At 45.4% G+C, this 20,920-nt stretch overlaps 1 long non-coding RNA gene across 1 annotated transcript in view; it reads left to right on the top strand.

Annotated features, from left to right (window-relative positions):
- Window positions 1-20,920, top strand: part of LOC145720573 (uncharacterized) — a 152,338-nt gene that overhangs the window by 82,394 nt on the left and 49,024 nt on the right. The window contains exon 3 of the long non-coding RNA XR_014143639.1: window positions 9,522-9,656. This is a non-coding gene — a long non-coding RNA (uncharacterized LOC145720573). The remainder of the gene's footprint in view (window positions 1-9,521; window positions 9,657-20,920) is intronic.

The raw sequence follows: 20,920 nt of genomic DNA, 5'->3' as shown, positions 1-20,920 counted from the left end.
CATTGGCCAAAGCAAGTTACCTGGCTGAGCCCAGAGTCAATATGGGAGGGACTATACAGTGTGAAGACTGGGAGACATGGCTTACTGGGGCCATGAATGTAACAGTTATCACATCAAGCTGGTTCATCCTGAGTCCTGTCCAGCCCTGATCTTGTGCCCCAGTTCTGATGATTATGCTTCTGCTGTCTCCAGTAAACTGTCACCTTTAGCAGCTTTCTCTATACCCACAACCTAAGTCACAGGTAATCTATAAAAAGCAGCTACACCTCTCTTCTCTTCAGCTCAGGAATTTTTTCAGACTCTACCTTTTTCACTCCTCTTTGAAATACTTATCTCTCATCTGCTTATCCATCTTTCTACCTATAAATATTATTATATCCACCCTCTCTGCCTAGTGTCTTTCAAATGACAGCTACTACATAGGACAAGCTGTTTGAGTCTGGGTTTCAACCCACATTCTGCCCCTTAGACTATCTCCTTATTTCTATGCATCAGAGACTACTGGAGGGGATTCCCATCCCAGGGTTCTGCCTGGACTTCTGGGTCCAGCACCTTGGACTCTGCTTGGCTGAAGAAATCACTCAGATTTCTTTATTCACCTCATGATCCTGAGCCCGTGACTTGGAACTCATTTAGGACCCCGGCTCCTCTAGAACTGTCAGCTACCCCTGCTCTCCCCACAGGAGAAGCCCAGCCCAGAAGTGGAGACTTGGCGGTTGGCTGACATATTTCCATGGTACTAAGAGCTACCTATCTTCTAAGATGTCCAACATCCCCAGGTCCAGGGATCCCTTTATACACTATCTGCCTGGAAGGACATCCCTGCTGCTTCATTATGAATGGGACAAACCAGCTTAAGCAGGAGATGGTGATTTATGGGCTAACATAATCAAATCATGGGAAGGTGGAACAAGCCAAAGCTTGTTAGCAATAAAGAGAGAAGAAAGACAGGTGTGTATCTTCTTTTGAAACATTTATTTTTGCTTCTCTTCCCACCCTGTTGTGACCTATGGAAGAAAAGGAGACTAGAAGCAGGTCAAGCCCACAGGTCCCCTGAGGTTTGGGAGTCCTCATAGTATTCCTCACAGTGGTCCCAGGTGGGTCCAAGTTCCATGAAGCTGCCCCACCTTAGGGTGGCTTAGGAAAGGCTTTTACATACTTGGTTGGGTATATAAATCCAAAACCCTTAGCCAAGACCTTTGGAGTCAGATGAATTTTAGAACTTTTCTGATTTTGGAAACATAATACAGAGTACATACCATATATTATATATCACTCCCAGTGGGATGTGAAGCCACACTCCATAATCAAATTCATTAACTGTTTTATGGTAAAACATATGAATATTCATACTTTTAAGAAAAATGATGTTTACAAAGATCTTATTGTTAGGGCAGGTCAGCCTTTGCTAGTAAATGCATAATGTAATACCTTTTGGTTTTTAGAATTTGAGGATTTCAGAATAAGGGATAAGAGATTGCAGATGTGGAAAGTGATAACCAATGTCTGGGCTATTGGTTCCCAGTGTTAAAAGACTGTCTCTGATGGGAGCTGGAGTCTGTGAGCTTGTGTCATGTGCTTACTCCTATGTTCCATGCCTCTACCCTTCCAATGCCATGCCTCCACCATCAGGAACACCAAGAAGCACCCCTTCCCCAATATTTTCTGCCTCACTGCTACCATCTGCTTAAGAATCTACTGTCAAAAAAGAGGTGACACTTACAATGGATTGTCCACCTCCCAGCAGAAGATCATCCCATCCGGCCCTACCTTCCTGTTCCCTAGGTTCTCATTAGATGTCCACAATCTCAGGTCTTTTTTCTCCACCTGGACTCTCATCCCCATATAGTTCAAAATATTCCCTAATCAAACCCAATTTCCTATTCTTTCAAACTCTTTCACCATGCCCTCTGAAACTCATGGTCCATCATCAGCAAATTCCCTCCATTCTTAACCACTGAATGTTTCCCTCTCCTTACTCTGGTGAAGGCAGGCTCTTCCTGAGGACACCTTCCCTCACCCCCACAGCCCCCTCAAGTTATAGATTTATCTTATACCACTCACACCACTAAGACTGTGTGCGGAAAATGTCCTTACTCATTGCCATTTTCAGACCTTCATTCCTCGATATAAGCACACACATACACATACACACATGGCTTCTTTGAAACTTCTGCACCATACTAAAGCATCTGTTGCTTTTCCTTATTGGAGTCATCTAAAAGTCTTTGGATTACTCCTCTTCATTCCCTTTCTCTCCCTCTTACTACCCCTACAATACTTGAGGATTTCAGTCTTCATATGGATGATACCTCCTGGACCTTTACCTCTCAATTTCTCAGTCTTCTCATCTCCACTTACTTTGCCCACCTAACCTCTACTTAACCTCACTTTATTCTTGTCATTACCATTTCCTGACCCCTTCCTTAATCTGTGTTTCAAATATCCCATTCGCTGAGCACAGTCTCTCAGGCTTCCTCCCTCTATACTCCTAGACCACATTGAGATCTCTAACCCTGCTGTTGTTTCACTGTCCAGTCGTACCCCAACCTCCTTCATTAGAGTCCACGCTCCATTATTATAAGCATTCCTTCACAGACATAATCAACTCATTTGCTCCTTTTTTCCTCTCAGGTCATACTCACCTGGCAGAAAACTCAGTCCTGGTTAAATCCAACTTTCTGCCTGCTCCATACCCACAGAGCTGAAAGTAGAGAAAAAGCATAAAATTAAGATGACTTGTCTCTCTTTAGTCACTCCAGTGAGCCTGTAGTGCTGTTTGTCACTCCTACCACATTCCCTTAGTCAGCTCACTCCCCACTCAATGATGAGTAATTCACACCTTCTTTTCTCAAGTTGCCCACCCTCTTCCCATTCCTACTCTAAGCTGAAGACCTTGCCTGTTATTTCATGGAGAAAATAGAAATAATCAAAAGAGAACTTTTATATGCCTCCATATGGTTTTCTCACCCTCTCATACTCATTTTTTTTTTATCCTATGTGGTCTTTCATTTGAACTTTTCTCTGGGTATTTAATTCAGTCTCTTCCTTCTGAAGATCATCGTTCCTGTCTCAGTTTTTCACTACCATGAATTCCACCATACCCACCTCAAATAGGTAACCTCAGCCTCCAGGACCACTTGACTTGTTTCTCAGTGCTCCAACTTCAAATTCCCAGTATGGAAACCTGATTGGCCCAGGTTGGGCCAAGTGTTCACCTCCAGTCCAATCAGCTGTGGCCATGGAAGAGGGGTACATTGCACATGAGACTCTTATAAAGAGACCATGCTCTGAAAAGGTGGTGTAGGGCAATTAAAAATATAAGACAGGGAAAAAAAGGAAAAGAAAATAGAGGACAGCAAACAGCCAAAAACAAACAAAGCAGAAAGCCCCTCCAAAATTCTGTCTTCTACTGGAAAAAAAAGCACATATGAATACAACAGGCATTTAAAAATTTAGAGAACAAGGCTTTACAGGAACTACTGAGAAAAAGGGAGAGAGCATTATAAGAGTAATCTGAGGAAAGCATGGGTATAATTGCACACGTATTTCACTCTGTATCTGGTAGACTTTAAGAGTCCCAGAGCCCAGAACCGGCCCTACTAATATTTGTAATATAGTATGTAACCTGGTACCCAGCATCCACTATTTGCTGGATTGAATAAAATCTCCTGGTAGTAGATAACGGGGAAAAAATGAGAGCATCATGAGCACAGTAATTCTCCTCATCTATTGACAGGCAGAATTCAAGTTTTCTCGGAGAGTCAAATTTTTCTCTAGCACTGAGTATTGTGAGGAATTATGAAGAGAAATCTTTATTTGGGTGACATTTGGTCACATAATGCACAATGGCTTCATCTAAGGCTTTGCAAAAGATTTAGACGTGCCCTTCAACTGTCTGTTTCTTATATTATCCTTCTCTAAAAGCCAAGGGCATAACGCTACATCATAACTCCGGAATGGCATTTCCATGGAGAGATGAGCTAATATGGTGGAGTGGGCTGTTTCTGACCAAAGGCAGGAAGAAAGCTGAGAAAATCTGGAGATGTGTCACTGAGCTATGGGTGGAGGACTGGGAGACAAAGAGGTAAATCACAATCACCTGGGAGAATTTTTCAAAATGTAAATCTTCCCTCTACCATGATTCTAATATTACCTGGGTCCCTAAGAGTAGGTAGGGGTAAGGAAGGATCAGAAAGAATACTGGCATATATATTTTGAAAAATATAGCTCTCCCTCCCTTCCTCTCCCCTTCTCTGTCTTGAATATGACCTAGAAGGATGCATTTGTATTTGATATGTCTTTCTCAAATATCAGTATACATTTTATGTATGCATATATGTATGTATTTATATGCCATCTCATTCCAGAAAGGATGGCAGATGGCTTACAAAGCTACATAAAATACAAAAAAAAAAAAAAAGGAGCATAAAAAATAGAAACAAAATACCAAGGAGAAAAAAAAGTTGGAAATTTAAATGTGAGTAGCCCTAAGTGCATTTTCACAAAGTTCATTTGGCTCTGATTCAAGAGAGGCTGAGCTCACTGAAAGGAGACACAAGGGCTGAATGCCAAGCTTGGTGTTCAGGGAGCACATGAGCTTTAGGTACTGGAGAAACTGATCATCTGTTACCTGACTTGAGTTCTCAGAAAATGGAAGCAATCTTACCTGAAAGGGAGGTGGGCAGCAAGAATCCCATTTTGTAAAACCAGGGGTGCTTCAGTGTCCCCCGTGAGAAAGCCTGGACAGGATAAAAGTTAGAATTTAAGGAGTCAGCAGGCAAGGTCAAGGATTGTTATTGTTAGTTGGTCTTCTTATTACCTCTCCTAACCAGAGAGATGCCTCAGATTGAAGCACCTGGAATCCAGCCTTTTATATTCAGATTCCATCTTGACCAATGACTGAATTACAGATTAGGTGTCTGGGTCTTCCTAATCCTGATTCTGTTTGATTAATTTTGCCAGCTACACACAACAAATTTATACTTGGAACGTGACCGGGCATTTATGTAAGATCTCATGATAGGAATGAAAATGGTGGTATATCTGTGGAATGTTGGGGCTGGAAAGGCATAGGGGACAGAGGGTAGAATATCAATTAATTCCATCCCTGGATAATAATTATTATAGCTAATATTACTCAGGACTTGTTAGGTGCTGGATATATAAAATAAACCAATCATGGATATGTCTTAATGCTCCAGGAAGAGTACCTTCTGGTTCTCTCTCTGATTGCAGATCCTTCAAGTAGTTATCATGAGAAATGGCATATAGGTATTAAATATATAGTTTGCTGATTATACAAAATTCAGGATATGTAGAGAGAAATTAACAAACTAAAAGCCAAAATGCTCTCAAAAGTATTCATGCAAAAAGGATGAGAAGAAATTTTTCTCTCATGGTTAGGTCTAATAAAAAGAATAGATACCAACTACTTATTAAATGTCTACTATATGCCAAGCTCTTTACAGTCTCTCTAATCCTTACAACTTCCATGAAGCAGTATCCCATTCAAAGAGGAAGAAACTGGAATCCAAGGTACTTTCCCTACAAAAAAGAAGGAATAGGAATAGACTCCAAGTGACAATACATCCTTTCCCAATTCTGTCATCTCTTCACCTCAATGCTGAAAGCTAACAATGCAAAGATAAACAAATTAAAGGGAAAATTATCTGGCTTGTTAATTAGCGGGGGTGCCTTACTAATCTTTTTGGGACCCAGTAGAATGTACATCATGATATAAATGGTGACCATTAAGGTCATTAAATTGTGTTGACTCTTTATCCTACCTTTCTCCTCCACTGCCTCTCCACTCCTACCTTAGTTCAGGTGGAAGAAATGTAAACTTGAATCAGGCTAAATTTACTGGTAAGGGCTCTGTAATGGTTAATCTTATGTGTCAGCTCGACTGGGCTACAAGGTGCCCAGATATTTGGCCAAACATTATTCTGAGTGTTTCTGTGATGATGTTTTTGGATGAGATTAACATTTAAGTCAGCAGACTGAGTAAATCAGACTGCCCTTCCTAATGTGAGGAGACCTCCTGTAATCAGTTGAAGGACTGAATGGATCAGGAAGGCTGACCTCAGTAGGGGAGAGTTCACCTGCCTGAGAGCCTTCAAACTAGGTTATCAACATTTTCTTCTCTTCATACTTGAAATGAAACCTCAATTCTTCCTGGGTATCAAGCCTATCCACTGTCAGACTGGAACTAAACCATCACCCCCCCCACCCCCCCAGGTCTCCAGCTTGCCAACTCACCTTGCAGATCTTAGGACTGGCTAACCTCCATAATTGCATGAGCCAATTCCTTATAATAAATTTCTTTATTTATATGTGCATGTGTATACATCTGATTAGTTCTCTTGAGAACTCTAATACAGGCTCACTGAGCAGAGAATCCCTATTTTGATGATTTAGCTCAAGGAGATGGGAATATGGGAATAGCTCTAACATTTTGCTTGGTTAACCAAAATATGTATCCCAAGGTGGTCTATGGTAAATGAAGATGAAATAGCATAACTTCCTTGGTGTACTGTATAGGAAGGTATTCAAAGGCCTAAGGAGATTAGAAAGCTAGAATGAACTGATCACATAAGACTTCCTCATCCATTCGGGAAGGGCCCAGAGGATACACCCTTCACTAAGGCTGTAATAAATTCATGAGGGGACCTTCTCCCCCAGCATCCTTGAAAGAGTTTGTGGTTGCTGTTCTCTGTAAGTCAGATATTAGGGTGTGAATTGTGATTCCTAAATGCAATAGGGATGTTAGGATTCTGTGGGGCCAAGTGACAGAAGAGTAATCAAAGCAGTAATCAAAATAGTCTGGCTCACAGAGATCTTTGGCATTGGCTGGTTGATCATGCTGTCCCTAGGACTAAAATAGTTAGAGAACCTATTAAAGTCTTATTTTATCTATATGGGCAGAAAAGCTCTAAGTCTAGTGAACAGAAATCTGGCTTACATCACCAAACTAGAGAGTCACAGCCTCTCAATCAATTCCCAGACTTTAGCTGATTTACCAACCCAGAGTCAGTGGGTCCTTAAAGAAAAAGCCTGCTACACTGTCAAAAATTTATGTTGTTTACCTCCCTCCCTGCCTTCTCCAAAAGGACCTGTAACTATTTACCGGAGTGACTGTGCATTAAGGAAGGAGAAACAAGCTCTCCAGCTATTGTGGGACACAGCGTCTGACTTGACAATAATTCCTGAAAGTCTGAGGTGTCACTGTGGTCCACCAACTTGAGTAGGGGGTTCTGAAGGTCAAATGTCTAATGGCTTTTTGGTTCAGATCCATCTCAAAGTGGGCCCAGTGGGTCCATCCTGTGGTTATTTCCCCAGTTCTGGAGTGCACTGTTGGAATAGACGTACTCAGCAGAATCCCCACATTGGTTCCCTAATCTGTAGAGTGAGAATTATTATGGTAGGAAAAGCCATGTGGGAGTCACTAGTACTCTATACCTAGGAAAATAGGAAACCAAATGCAATATCACATTTCTGGAGAGACTGAAGAGATTAGTGTCACCATCAAGAACCTGAGAAATGGTTGAGTACCACTACCACATCTTTGTACAACTAGCCTATAATAGTATGCCTTTGAGGAAAACAGCTGGGCTGTGGCTGTCTTAAACTTAATCAGGTGGTGACTTCTATTGTAGCTCCTCTTCCAGATTGTGGTTTTGTTGTTGGAGGAAATCGGCACATCTCCTGGGACCTGGTATATACAGCTATTGGTCAAATGCCCTTTTCTCTATAAATCTTAATAAGACCATCAGAAGTAGTTTTCTTTCAGCTGACAAGGCCAGGAATTCACCTTCACTGTTCTACATCAGGGCTATAGAAACTCTCCAGTTCTAGCCTATAATCTAGTCCATAGGGACATGACCACCTGGGCACGATGATGGAATGGTCTTTTGAAGACTCAGTTACCACCAGCTCTGGGTAGGTGGTAAAATATTGAAGGGGTGGAACAGTCCCCTCTAGGGTGCAGAATATACTCTGAATCAGCATATGGTGCTATTTCTCCATAGCCAAGATTCAGAGGTTTAGAAGGCAAATGGAACTTGCACCACTTATTAAGCCCCCTAGTGATCTACTAGTAAAATTTTGCTTTCTGTTCCCTTAACTTTAGATTCTGCTGGGCTAGGGTCTTAGTTCCAAAGGGAGAAATGCTTCCACTAGCAGCACAACAATGATTCCGTTGAACTCGACTGCCATCTGGCCATTTGGAGCTCCTTGTGCAAGTGAATCAACAGGCCAGAAAGAGGCGGGTGGGGAGAGCTACTTTACAGATTGAGGTAATTGACCCTGCCTATCAAGGGAAAACTGGGTTGCTACTACACAGGAATGGTCAGGAGGAGTATATCTGGATTGCAGATAATCCTCTGAGCCACTTCTTAGTATTTCCATGTTCTGAATTAAATTCAACAACCCCATTCAGACAGGACTACTAAGGGCCCTGACCCTACAGCAATGAAGGTTTGGGTTATCCACCACTAGGCAAGGAAGCTCAATAAGCTGAGGTGAGTGTTGAAGGCAAAAATAGGGAAGGTAGTAGAAGAAGGTAGAAAAACCAGCTACGACTCTGTGACCAGTTGCATACAAGACTATAATAGTTATGAATATTCCTTCTTTTAGTCTGAATGTTCAGATGCATATTAACTGAATATTTTTCTTTCTCTCTGTCTTCTGCTTATCATCTTACATCAACTGTATAAATAGATATTAACTTTATATTATAGTATTTAAAGCAGAAGATACAAAAGGGGGAGTATGAATCTCCTAGGGGAAGAATGAAAATTACCCAGAGCCAAAAAAAGAACTTTATATCCTCTTTCAGAGAAAGAGTATTTCTGTTTGCACCCCGGATAGTTGTATTATGTTAGATGGGAGCATGACTTTGTTATTGTCTTTATTTGGAGATTAAATATGGTATCAGGAGTGTGTATGAATGCCAAGTGGTCCAGAAGAGGACTGTGGTGACTTTGTAATGTAGCAACTTGATTAGGATGAGCGACATTTTCTGGAATTCCCTTTCCTGTGTGTTTCTGGTTAGGGTGAGCCACAGTGGGAGACTGGGGTTGGGTGGGTGTTGGCAATGGAGGGGAAGCTGGCAGGTGCTTTGTAGCTTGCACATGTTCTCACTTATCTGCTGGTACATCTCATTGGTGTGAGGGAGTAGTCAGGCCTACAACTGCCCTAACATCCCCTAAATCCTTTTCCAACATAGGCAACTCTTGAGCCAGGTGTGTGTTTCACTCTTAGATGAAGAGCCTGAGCTTCTCCAGGATGCCCATACCACCAAGGCCAGAGGCAAAGAGAACTGATATGGGTTTCAGTTCATCCTCACAGGGTCCCACTCGTGCTCAAGGGCTCCAGCTTGTCCCTGCTCACTTGTACTTCACATTTACATAAATTTATATGTATATACAATGTATTACCAGTATTTGACGTTTTTGACTCTATGTAGAACAAGACAGTTCCCATTATTTATTGATAATGTCATATATATATTCCCCTAGTGGTTCTGCTTCTCTGATTGAATCCTGACTGGTCTGATACCAGAGACATTGGAGTTCTTGGTGCTGGAGACCTCAACCACCAGCCGGTGCCAGATTCTTGACTTTGCCAGAGAAAGAATTCAAGGATGAGTCAGAGTAAGTATATCAGAAGAAGCTTTATTGCAAAGCAAAAGTACACAGTAGAGAAGAGGAAGTGCAGGTGCACTCAGAGAAAGGATCTGAGTCGCCCTGGGTGGATGTGGGGCTCTGATTCTTTTTTTTAAGATTTTATTTATTTATTTGACAGAGAGAGAGATAGCGAGAGCAGGAACACAAGCAGGGGGAGAGGGAGAAGCAGGCTTCCCGCTGAGCAGGGAGCCCGATGTGGGACTCGATCCCAGGACCCTGGGATCACGACCCGAGCCGAAGGCAGACGCCCAACGACTGAGCCACCCAGGTGCCCCGGGGCTCTGATTCTTAAAGGTGGTTATAATCTGGGCACAGAAAAGTCACACGAGGCTCTGGGAACAGGCGGGGAATTCCAAGAACTCTGTATATCATTACGTATGCTCGGTGTTAGCTATGATACGCAGGCTCAGTCTGATTTTTCTGACATAGACTTCAAATATACTCTAAATGTACTATTGTCCCTCTAGCGCCCCCAGTGAAGGGGTCATTCTTGGTCACTTGCAAGCTAACTGGGTCTGTGTGCACATGCGTGCTGTTGAGCAACAACAGGATTCTTGTGGCCGTGAGAAACCGCAGGGGTCTCACAAGGTCTCGTGAGGTTGCCTGATGGCCACAAACACTGTCAGGTGTCAGATTCAGTTCCCAGTTTGTTGTTCCTCCTGCATTTACCCAGAATTTCCCTATTCCCTATTCTACCTGCTTCAGGGTACCTAGGTCTAGCTCAAAGGATTAGAGACCCGTGACCAGCAGGTACACATACCATGAGACTTTGAAGAGCTCCCATCCTGGGCAACTGCCACCATAAAACTCTCAGCTTTGTGTTTAAAGGAGAAAACTTCACACCTTTGGTCTCTTCTTCTAGGCTGATCCTTTTCCCCCATTGCACCATCTCAGGGAAGGGTTTATGAGAGGGATGATTCCAGAGCAAGAAATGCTGAGGAAATGAGAAATGACTGCCAAGACCCTTGAATTATGTCCCAGGACTAGAATAATCATACATCAGCCATGCTTTTCAAGGACCCAAGATTCCTTCCTTATCTCTGCCCATCTTGGGAGAATGTGATTTCCTGCTCCTTCCCAATGAACCATGAACCTCCTCCAGCCTTTCTCTAAGAAGCACATGTTCCTGTCATGTGAAACTGCACGTATTCCTGCTCTTGTCTGAGAAAGGTCTGTGAGTTCCCATTCTGAAAGCCTTCTGTCCTGCCATCCACTGTCTCCAGTGCCTTCTCTGTGAATCCCACCTCTCCCCTACGCGCGAGCAGTTGCCCTGACCGTTCCCAAAGGGCTGATAACATCGCCCTCTACCTTTAATCTTCCTGATAATTTCAGATGTTTCCTCTCCCAGAGCTATTTTTCTAGTGTGGCTCAGGAGCAGGGATGGAGACAGAGACTTCCACTCAGAGGTAAAGGGGAAAGCAGGGCTCCTCCCCTCCCTGCCCCCTCACTCTGTGTGTCAGAGGTGAGTGATAGGAACCCCTCTCTCTCCAGACATCTCTACCCCTTTGAATCCCTCACCCTTTTCCTTCCTACAGGACAGTGCCACCCCTGAGTTATAACCAGGGAGATCTGGGTCTCAGTGAGCCACACTGTAGCCTGCACCCAAAGGGGCTTGAGAGACTGACCAGAGTGAGGGGCGAAGTCAGGAGTCAAGGTGAGACAAAAGTCAAGAGCACTATTTGGAGGGTAAATCCTTAATACTGACTTGCTTAGCGTGTAAGAGCCATTAAAAATACCCTTACCTCCTATAAACAAGTATATATAAGATGTTCATCTCAAGCACTCTTTAGAATATAAAAATGACAAACGAGATGAGTGTTCAGTAACAGAATATTGAGCAGCTATGAAAAATCACATTTTCACTATTTTTAGTAAAAAAGAAGTGACCACAAAATTGCTAAATCTTTTTTTAAGAGTAAATGGCAGAGTGATATAAGCCCATTTGTTGATTTGCTTTAAATTTTAAATTACTGACTATGCTCCCCCACCCCCCACCCCTCCACCCAAAGTCTCAAGCCCTTGGCAGTGATTTCCTTTGGGGAGTGCATTTGGAAAGGAGAAAATTTCTCTTTCCCATTATCTACAATTCTGAATCCTTGTGTCTCCTGAACAGCAATTATTATTGTAATTAAAAAATAAGGATTAAAAATCATGTTTTTGAAGACTGGAAAATGACAGAAAATGTTATGATACAAGGTTAATTTTTGAAAGCAGGATACAGAATATGTAAAGGCTAAAACCGCATAAAATGTCACCAAGAAAAGGGAGGGGGGAGGGAGAAAGATATTGGAAGGAATGAAAAATAATTCAACACGCAAATGCAGATCATTTGGGGCTATTAATATTAGAGGTGACTTATGTCCTCCAGGATACTTTTTGTATTCTCAAAACTTCTAATTTGTGAATGAATTTTTTAAATCAGAAAAGATAGACATTTATTTTTATAGTCAGGCTTTATATTAATATACAGTGAAGCTCTAGGCCAGGGCAGCTGTGTGGAGCCCACATTTCCTTATTTTTTTTCCTCCAAACCAAAATTCTTCGGGGACAGTTTTTCCCATGGATGCTGCAGTAGCTGTGTTCTTGTGGCAAAAGTTAAGGAACAGAACTTGGTACTCTCTGCCCAGGAAGCAGCTCCATGGGCCACCTGGACTGTTGGCTGCCTGGTCAACCATTCCCGCTGCCAGGGGCAGCTATGGCCTCCACCTTATCAATTAACCGGTTGTTAATTAACCTTCCTTTTAGGCAGACTCTTTTTTTTTTTTTAATCCAGTTCTCTAATTCATTTCTACTTTGAAGCATCATTCTCTTTATTTTACTGATAATAAATATTGAATGGACAGTATTTAACTCACTGCCCAAAAAGGGAATTCAATAGCAGGGCCAGAACCAGACACCCAGCCCAATTATTGCCGCATTTATTCAAGCTCCTAGTGTGTGCCAGTCGTCATTGACACTAAGGATGTAAAAATTATACTGGCATAATCCTTGTCGTTTGGGTGCTCATAATACGTAGGTTGGAGAAGGGGAAGGGAGCCAGGGAGGAGCAGGAAAACAGTTTTAAAACTAAAGGAGTCACTAGTAGTGATGCTAATGAGGAAAGGAAAACCATAGCCATTGCCATAGAAACAGAGAGAAAACGTAGGACAGGGCAGTGGAGGAAAGCAGAGCTTACACTTGTCCATTTTCTGAGAGGTATGGTCCCAGGACCAAATCAGCAGCGTCTCCTGGGCCCTTATTAGAAATGCATATCACTGGGTCCCACCGCAGTCCTCCTGGAAATCAGAAACTCTGGAGGTGGGACCCAGCCATCTGCATTTCCACATCTCCTCCTCCTTCCCCACCTCCAGTCCCCTCAACCCAGCCCCCACCATGACCAGGGTGTGATTCTAACACCTGCTGAAGCTTGAGGACCACCTCAAGTTCAGTGAGCAGCAGATTCTAAATAACTCGGGAAGGCAAACCTACAGCAGAAAACCTGGCCCAGATGAGTCCCCTGCACCCCCTGGAAAGGTGTCCATGATAGAGGCACTCTCAAGATAAGCTCCCCCCAAATGCCCTGCTCCAGTTGCAAATTGATATCTGGGACCATTTATGATACGCTTGTTCCAAAGGTAAGTTAAATGCCTATTGGAACAACTCCGAGAAAGTAGTCTATCGTCTGTGTTTCAGCCATTCCCAGGAGTGCTGAGCTCAACAACAGCCAAAGTCCATGAATCTAGAGAATCATGTAAATTCCAACCTGCACAGGTGGTCGGATGTGATAAGTGCTTTATTAGAAATGTGAACACAATGCCACGGAGCACACAGGAAACATCCCTGCTGCCTAGAGACAGTTAACAGAAGGCATTACCGACAGACAGCATTTAATATGGAGCTTCAATAACCAGTAGAATTTTACCAGGTAGAGGAAGGACCAGGAGCAAAGTTTAGGGAGGTCTCAAAGGCCTCTGGGTAGGAGGGAAGGATAGAAACGTAGACCTCGGAAGAGCCCAGGCCCCTACCAAGGAGGATAAACTTGCTTCTGCCGGAAGTGGAGAAAACCTTGCAAAGTTTTGAAGCAGAGAAATGGTGTGTTGAAATCCACGAATAGATCATCTTGCGCAGGTGGCAACGGGGTGTAGAGGGGCCAGTTAAATGGGATTCTGGGTGATTTTTATTTTTAGTGCTTTGTATTTTTTTCTACCATGAATGTCTTTTAACTACCACTTCCTTTGCAATTAAGAAGTGTGGCCTTGAAGGGAAGTGACCCAGGGCATGGCCGCCCCGGAGACCCAGACTTAGGAGACGGGAAGAGCAGGAATTCAGGCCACAAATAGAGCGTTAGCACTGGCCAAGAGGAGGGGCCCTTTGCCCTTTGAGATCAAGAAGGACGGGATGCAAATTCATGAAATGTAAATCTTTGAAGTGGAGTGGAGTCCAGATCCTTTGTAGCCGAGGCCTCTGTTTCCTCAGCAGTGAAAACAGTAACGTCATCGCCTGAGAATCCAGGCTCAGGGCTGGAGATGGGAGCTGGGGGAAAGCTGCAGAGGTTTGGCCCAAGTAACCGCCAACAACCTCCACAGTGTGTGTTATGTGTCAGGCACAGTCCTAAGTGTTTTATATAGATATTGACACATTTAATCCTCACAGCGGTATCAGGCGGTAGACACTATTATTATCAGACCCATTTTACAGAAGAGATCCCTGAGGCCCCAGAGCGGTACAGTCACGCAGGTGGTAGGAGCCAAAGGTAGGAGTGGAGCCCAGGCAGCCACCAATGGGTGCCAGGCTTTGGAGAAGGAATACCCCAGGTGACTGAGAGATCATTAAGTAGTATTGAAATGTCACAGGAGTTTAAAAGCCATCTCTGGGGGGCACCGGCGTGATGCAGTCAGTTCGGCGTCAGACTCTTGATTTCGGCTCAGGTCATGATCTCAGGGTCCTGGGATCGAGCCCTGCGTGGGGCTCCGCGCTCAGAGCAGAGTCTGCTTGAGATTCTTTCTCCCTCTGCGCCGCCCCCTCTGTGTGTGCTCGCCCGTGCTCTCTAAAATAAATAAATACATCTTAAAAAACTAAAAAATAAAAAACCCATCTCTGTGCCATGGCGTCCGTCCTGTTTGGCCCACTGGCACAGAGAAGCTTTAGAAGGGCTGTGGCGGTTCTCTGGAGGAAAGCCTTGCAGGGCCACCCTCAGCGACGCCTCCCCGCCCCACCCGGCCGGTGGCCGGCGAGAAAGCCTGGGCTGGCTCGTTCCCGCCGCCGGGAAGGCCGCCTGGGGGCCTCTGGCCTCATTGGGCAGAGCAGGGAGCTGCGGTGGGAAGGGGGCCCGCTTCCCAGCCCCAAGTCCTGGCCTCCGCCGAAATGCCGAATTGGAAGTTCTTCAAGTATTTGGGGGAAGAGCAGCGGCCAACTAAGCAGAATCAAAGGATCTAAAAATAGTTAAAGAAAACATAAAGACAGAATGTGAAAATCCGATTATTTGGGAAGCCAAGCCAAACTTAGGAAACCTACAGGGTGGGTGGGGAGCTAAAAAACAGAAGGACGGCCTCCGTCCCCAGTGACCTGGACAGCTTGGGCTGTCGTCTGGCTGCTTAGCCGTGCTCTCTCAGGCCACCCTCACTGTACACCAGAGCGTCCACAGCAGGTAAGCAAGCCGCCTGGTCCAGTCCTGTGCTGGCATCGAACACAATCCTGGGCCGGGAGAGGGGTCCCTACACCATTCCCTACCATTGGTGGGATAGACCTGCCTTCCTTGAAAACCCTAAGTGTCTCCAAAAAGTGCCCAGGCTCCTGGTCCTTACATGCAACATTTTGAGGCGCCCACAGAGGACGCAGCTGACGTTTGGGTCGGTTAGGACGCATTTAGTAGCCACATCATGACTTCACCCGTGTGTATACATACTCCCCCTGCATTCTCAGTGCGTCAGTCAGTGCATGGCAGTGGGGAGGGCTGCACAACCTCAGTGTCGGCCGCAGGCTGACTTCTTAACGTCCTGCGCTGCCCCGGGGCAGTAACATATTTCCCAGCTATAACCCGTATTGGTCTCTCTGACCTTTTCTGTCTTCTGGAGGCCACCCGCCTTCCTTGGCTCACGGCCCCTTTGTCCATCTTCAGAGCATACCTCTGCAACCTCCGCTTCATTGCCATGTCTCTTGCCCCCTCCTCTGACCCTCTTGTTACCTCTCTATAAGGACCCTTATGGTTACATTGGGCCCACCTGGACCATCCAGAGCAGTCTCTCCATCTCAAGATCCTTAATGACATCTGCAAAGTCCCTTTTGCCCTTGTGAGTTAACACATTCATAGGTTCTGAGGATTAGGAGGTGGACATCCTTAGGGGGATGTTGTTCAGCCTACCATCAGGGCTTGGAAATATTTCCTTAGCTCTCACACTAGGGAAACAAGCTACCCTTCCTAAAGATTTATGTCAGATAATTCTGGAAATTTCCACATGTGTTCCTTAGCCCTATTGGCTACCCCATGGCAGTTTGGCTGTCCCATGGCAGGTATGATTAGGTTAGTGATGGCCCTTTAATTTGGGTCACCATGGGGATGCTTCTTGACAGTGTGTATTAGGGTTTCCCAGAGAAACAGAATCAATAGAATATATATATATATATATATACATACATACATATATATATATATATATATATATGGAGAGAGAGAGAGAGAGAGAGAGGTGTGTCATTGAAAATTGGATCATATAATTATGCAGTCCAACAAGTCCAAAATCTGCAGAGCCCAGTTTGAGTCCAAAGGCCAGAAGCTGCTATAGAACCAGGAAGAGCTGATGTCCCCCATTTGACGTGTACCAGGAAGGAGAATTCTCTCTTACTCAGGGAGGATCAGCCTTTTTGTTTTATTCAGGCCTTCACCTGATTGGATAAGGCCCACCCACATTCAGGAAGTCAATCTGTTTTACTCAGTCTGACAGTTTAAATGTTAATCTCATCCAAAAACACCCTGTGAGAAGCACCCAGAATAATGTTTGATCAACTATCCGGGCACTTCCTGGCACAGGCAAGCTGACCCTTAAAATTAACCATCACACACGCAGAGGCAGAGGGTGGTAGCTGTCCTGCTCAGGCCTGAGCCCTGCTGGGTTGAGGGTAACCAAGCATGGACACAGTGCCTGGTACCCTCTGGTTTGCATTAGGGGTGCCCCAAGGCCCCCAACCCCATCGCCTGTCAGCACAGCCAACATACCACCTGGAACCAGCGGGTTGCTGCAGACAGCCTAAGGTCCCACAAAGAAGGCAATATCATAACTAGGGCTGTTTGCACCAACCCCTTTATCAGGGGTCCCTCTTCCCCGGCAGAGGCACACAGCGTGGCCCACCTCACTTCATCCCCTTCCTTGCCCTTTGAGCCAAACTATGCACTTGAACTTTCTCTTCCCTTGTCTCTCATACCCCCTCCCCCACCATCAGCTCTGTGTGTGATCAGCAAGCCTGAACACCAAGATAAACACAATCCACAATTTCAGCCAGGCTGGGGAGCCTGCTGAAGATCTCAAAGTCCTCAAGAGGAAAGGAATTACTTTCTGACATCAGCAGCGACCTGAGTATCTGGGGGCAGAAAAGAAGTGGGAAGTTGGGGGACCTGGGATATGACGGGGGGCGGGGCCTCAAGTTACACAAGATAGGCCCTGTCCTGTCTATTGGCTGAACGGTTTTCCTAAGAACAATCCTGTTTCCCAGCCACCCCCCACAGAACCTGTCCTTGGGCAGCCTTGCTGGTCCTGAGCTGCCCTGGAAACCTGAGCGTGCTCCAGCCAGGGCTCCTCTCCCTCTCCTGTCAGTGAAGGGCAAAGCAGTGGAACAAAAGAGTGCCTCCCCTCAGCCTGATTTATCAGTCAGCCTGGCTGATCTGGATAGATACAGATTTCCCCAGACCATAGGAAAAGGCATCAATATTTCATGGAATCCTAATCTATTTGAGTGTGTGGAAGTTGGATCAGAAAACCCTTGGCCGGGATCAGCATGTGCAGGTGGCCTCCTGGAAGCTGAGAGCTCGAAGGCCCCAGGAGGGAGGCTGACGTCTTGGGCCTGGCCTACAGAGGTGGGGAGACAGCAGAGCCCCTGAGCAGGCTTCAGGTTTAGGGAGCACAAGCTGCTCGGGGACCCTTAATGGGAACAAAAGCCGGGTCAAGAAAGGGGCTGACTGGCAGCTCTGCCCCAAACAGACACCCGTACGGCTTGTTTCCCAAAGCTTAGCCGTGAGTACTCTTGCCTCACAGTGATACAGGGTAGCTGCCCTTAGCAGCTTGGACTTGGACTCAGAGAGCCCTGGGTCTCAATTCCTGCATGGCCCTTTGTAAGAAGAAGAAGTGAAGCCAATTACTTCTTCTCAGAGCTATCTCGGAGATATAGATTATATATCTATAAAGACCTGTCTCATATGAGATTTAATAACAGCATCTTTAACAGCTCCACAGTGTCATTCAGGACCTAGATTTCTCTTTTTACTGTGTCTTCCTAGCATGTGGCTTCCATTCTCACGGTTACTGATGATCCGAGATATCCTTGGAGCTTACAAATTGCGGGCTAGAAGGAGGAGGAAAGTCAAAATGGCAAAAAAAAAAAAAAAGTTTTTCCAGTTTATTTAGCTCCTTTTAAGCAGCCTGTCCTGCTCATGTGGCATATATTTATGCTTCTCTTTCAAAGAGGGAAGCCTGGCCTCATGACCAAGCTGTAAGGTACAAGGGCTCCTGGGAAATATCTTTTTATGGGATTTGTTAAACTAGGTTTATTGCTCACCACTCCCAAATAAAAATCAGGCTCCTGTTACAAAGGAAGAAGGAGAAGTGAATGTCTGGGGAGGCAACAAACAGTTGCCACAAAAGCCTCCATCCTCCCAAGTCCTCTCCTAGGTCACCCCCATGACAGCCATCCTGCTCACTACCCCTCCCATAAGGACCAGGGGCCAGGCTTCCCGAGAGTAGGACTGGGGCTAGGGCACAAAATTTAAGGAGGCCCTCACTCTCAGGTTTGTGCTGGGGCTGACACTATACTTGTGTGGACCTGGGAGTGAGATCCTCCTTAAATTTTGCCTTGCAGGCCTCACCGTGGTCCCGGCTCTACTGTAGAGTTGCCAGGGAGAGAAATCTCCTCTGTTCTTTCTTCTTACCACACTGTGCAGGGCAACTTCTTCCCATTAAGTCTGGTTTTCCAAAATGGACAAATCTTCTATGTGAACCTCAGAATTTCGATTAGTTTAGGGTTCCCAGAGATCTCAGGCCTCTTCAGACCCTCTAGAACACACAGGCCTCACGCTTATAGCCATGCACCCTATAGAGAGAAAAATGGAGTCTCTCATGTCAAGCAGGGGCCCGCCCGGTCAAGCAATGATGCAAGCAGTTAAGGTACTGCAGCTAGGAGATATCACCGGGACCAAAGTCAGCTGACACCCAGAACTGATAACAAGCAGAACAGAGGAGGTCTGCAGACACCCAAAACTGATGAAATCCCTTTACAAAGGGAAGGATGTGGGTAGCAAACCGTCAGACTCTTCAGACATGACCCCTCTATGTCTGACCACTTAAAGAAGGCAACTGCTGCCGAAGGCTCTGCCCGATGGATCTCCAAACAGAACCGAGAGCCTTCCCGGCGTGAACGTCAGAAGCAGTAAGTGGCGAGGCCTTATCTCAACTGCACGCCCCCAGACTGACTTCGTGTTGGGTTCGTTCACTTCCTGCGCCCTTCTGTTATCTTTGTTGTGTGGCTTGTCTCTGTCCTGCTCTGTATGCTGTGTAAGAAGCCAAGTTTAATCCCATGGTGACTTGTCATTGAGTTTGGAATCCTGAACGTGCTTTATCATTGTGATTTAACTTTGCTTTATGATTGGATAAAGCTGCCATTGTGGGAAGACACAACTCGTGTCTTTCACACACATGCCTTCACACACCCATTCCCCCAGAGAACAGGTGAACACGTGGGGACAGTCAGGCTGGATGCCGCTTCGCCAGGAGGGGCAAAGCCAATCAGTCCCGTGGCACAGCTTCTCATTGCTCTGGATTTCAGATGTGCTGCAGAGGCTGGGAAGAAGCAAGGGCTGCAGCCGCCACTGTCCCCCCCACCTCCCACCTCTTCTTTGAGTTCTTCCAAGAACACACCAACTACGCTAACATTAGCATTTCTACACCAGCTGGCCTGAAACAAGTTTGGATATGTTGTGGCTTCCATATACAGTGGGTTAATTTCCAGTCCAATTATAATAATGGTAATAATTGGTCACACTCAGGGAGCTGGCAATTACCACTATTTTTAACTTGCATCACTAAGGCAAATGGCTTTAGATACAGCTGGTTCCAAGAGGGCTGAGTTTTCTCCAGCTGGGAAAATCATGCACCAGAGCTACGGCCCATCCCTCTTTTCTCTGTTGTTCTTCTTCCAGTATGGCATCACCCACGAATCCCAGGCTCATGGGACCATCAGCCTGTTTCTTCCTTCTTGCCCTTCCTTCCCAGCTGGCTCTCCAAGCCAGCAGAGATCTGATTTATCCTGTTACTACCAGTAGACACCCAGTGGCCCTTGAACTCTGAGGCCTACTCCAGGGCCCTAGCCTTACCCCACCATTCCCAAGGAATGTGTATTCTTAGTTCTATTTTGACAACGCTCTTTCTGAACCCTGGCGTGGGTCTCCTGGCTCCGGGAGTTTTTCTGACATCATCATGGGCCTGATCTCCTCTCTCACAACCTTGGCCAAGAGAGAAGAGGTGTTGGCAGAACACCAGGAGGCCCACACCTACTGGGAATCAGGAGGAAGGGAACAGGGCAAAGGAGACATTCAGCTTTCAACTCTTGCCCCATGGATGAGAAGGAGTGGATCTAGAGAGTTTCTTGTGAAGGGCCTGGAAGGATTGTGGGGCAGACAAAAACCTCTGGGGGAGCACGACCCCTGCTTTGCACCACCCCTTTCTGTGATGCTTGTGTCTCTGTCTTATCTCCCTTTCTAAACCATGAACTCCTTAAAGGCAGAGATTGTGTATTTTGCTGTTGTCAGCCAGCACAGTTTCTGACACTGTCTGGGCCTAATAAGTATTTTTACGTGAACAAATATCCCTGGACATAAATATCCACAGGCTGGATATGTTCAGACCTTGCCAACTGAGGATTCAAAATAAGTCACATTAATATCATTCATGTATCGTATATGTCATATTGGAAGGAGCCCATAGACAATTTTCCTCTGTGTGTTCCTCCTTGGGTTGTTAAGAAGAGATAAAGGGGAGGACAGAGACGCC

This window comes from Leptonychotes weddellii, chromosome 3 (genome assembly GCF_054177405.1).
Source record: "Leptonychotes weddellii isolate Sample4059 chromosome 3, ASM5417740v2, whole genome shotgun sequence".
Taxonomy (NCBI): Eukaryota; Metazoa; Chordata; class Mammalia; order Carnivora; family Phocidae; genus Leptonychotes; species Leptonychotes weddellii.
The sequence above is the reverse complement of the archived record's forward strand: the minus strand, read 5'-3'. Positions and strand labels throughout refer to the sequence as shown.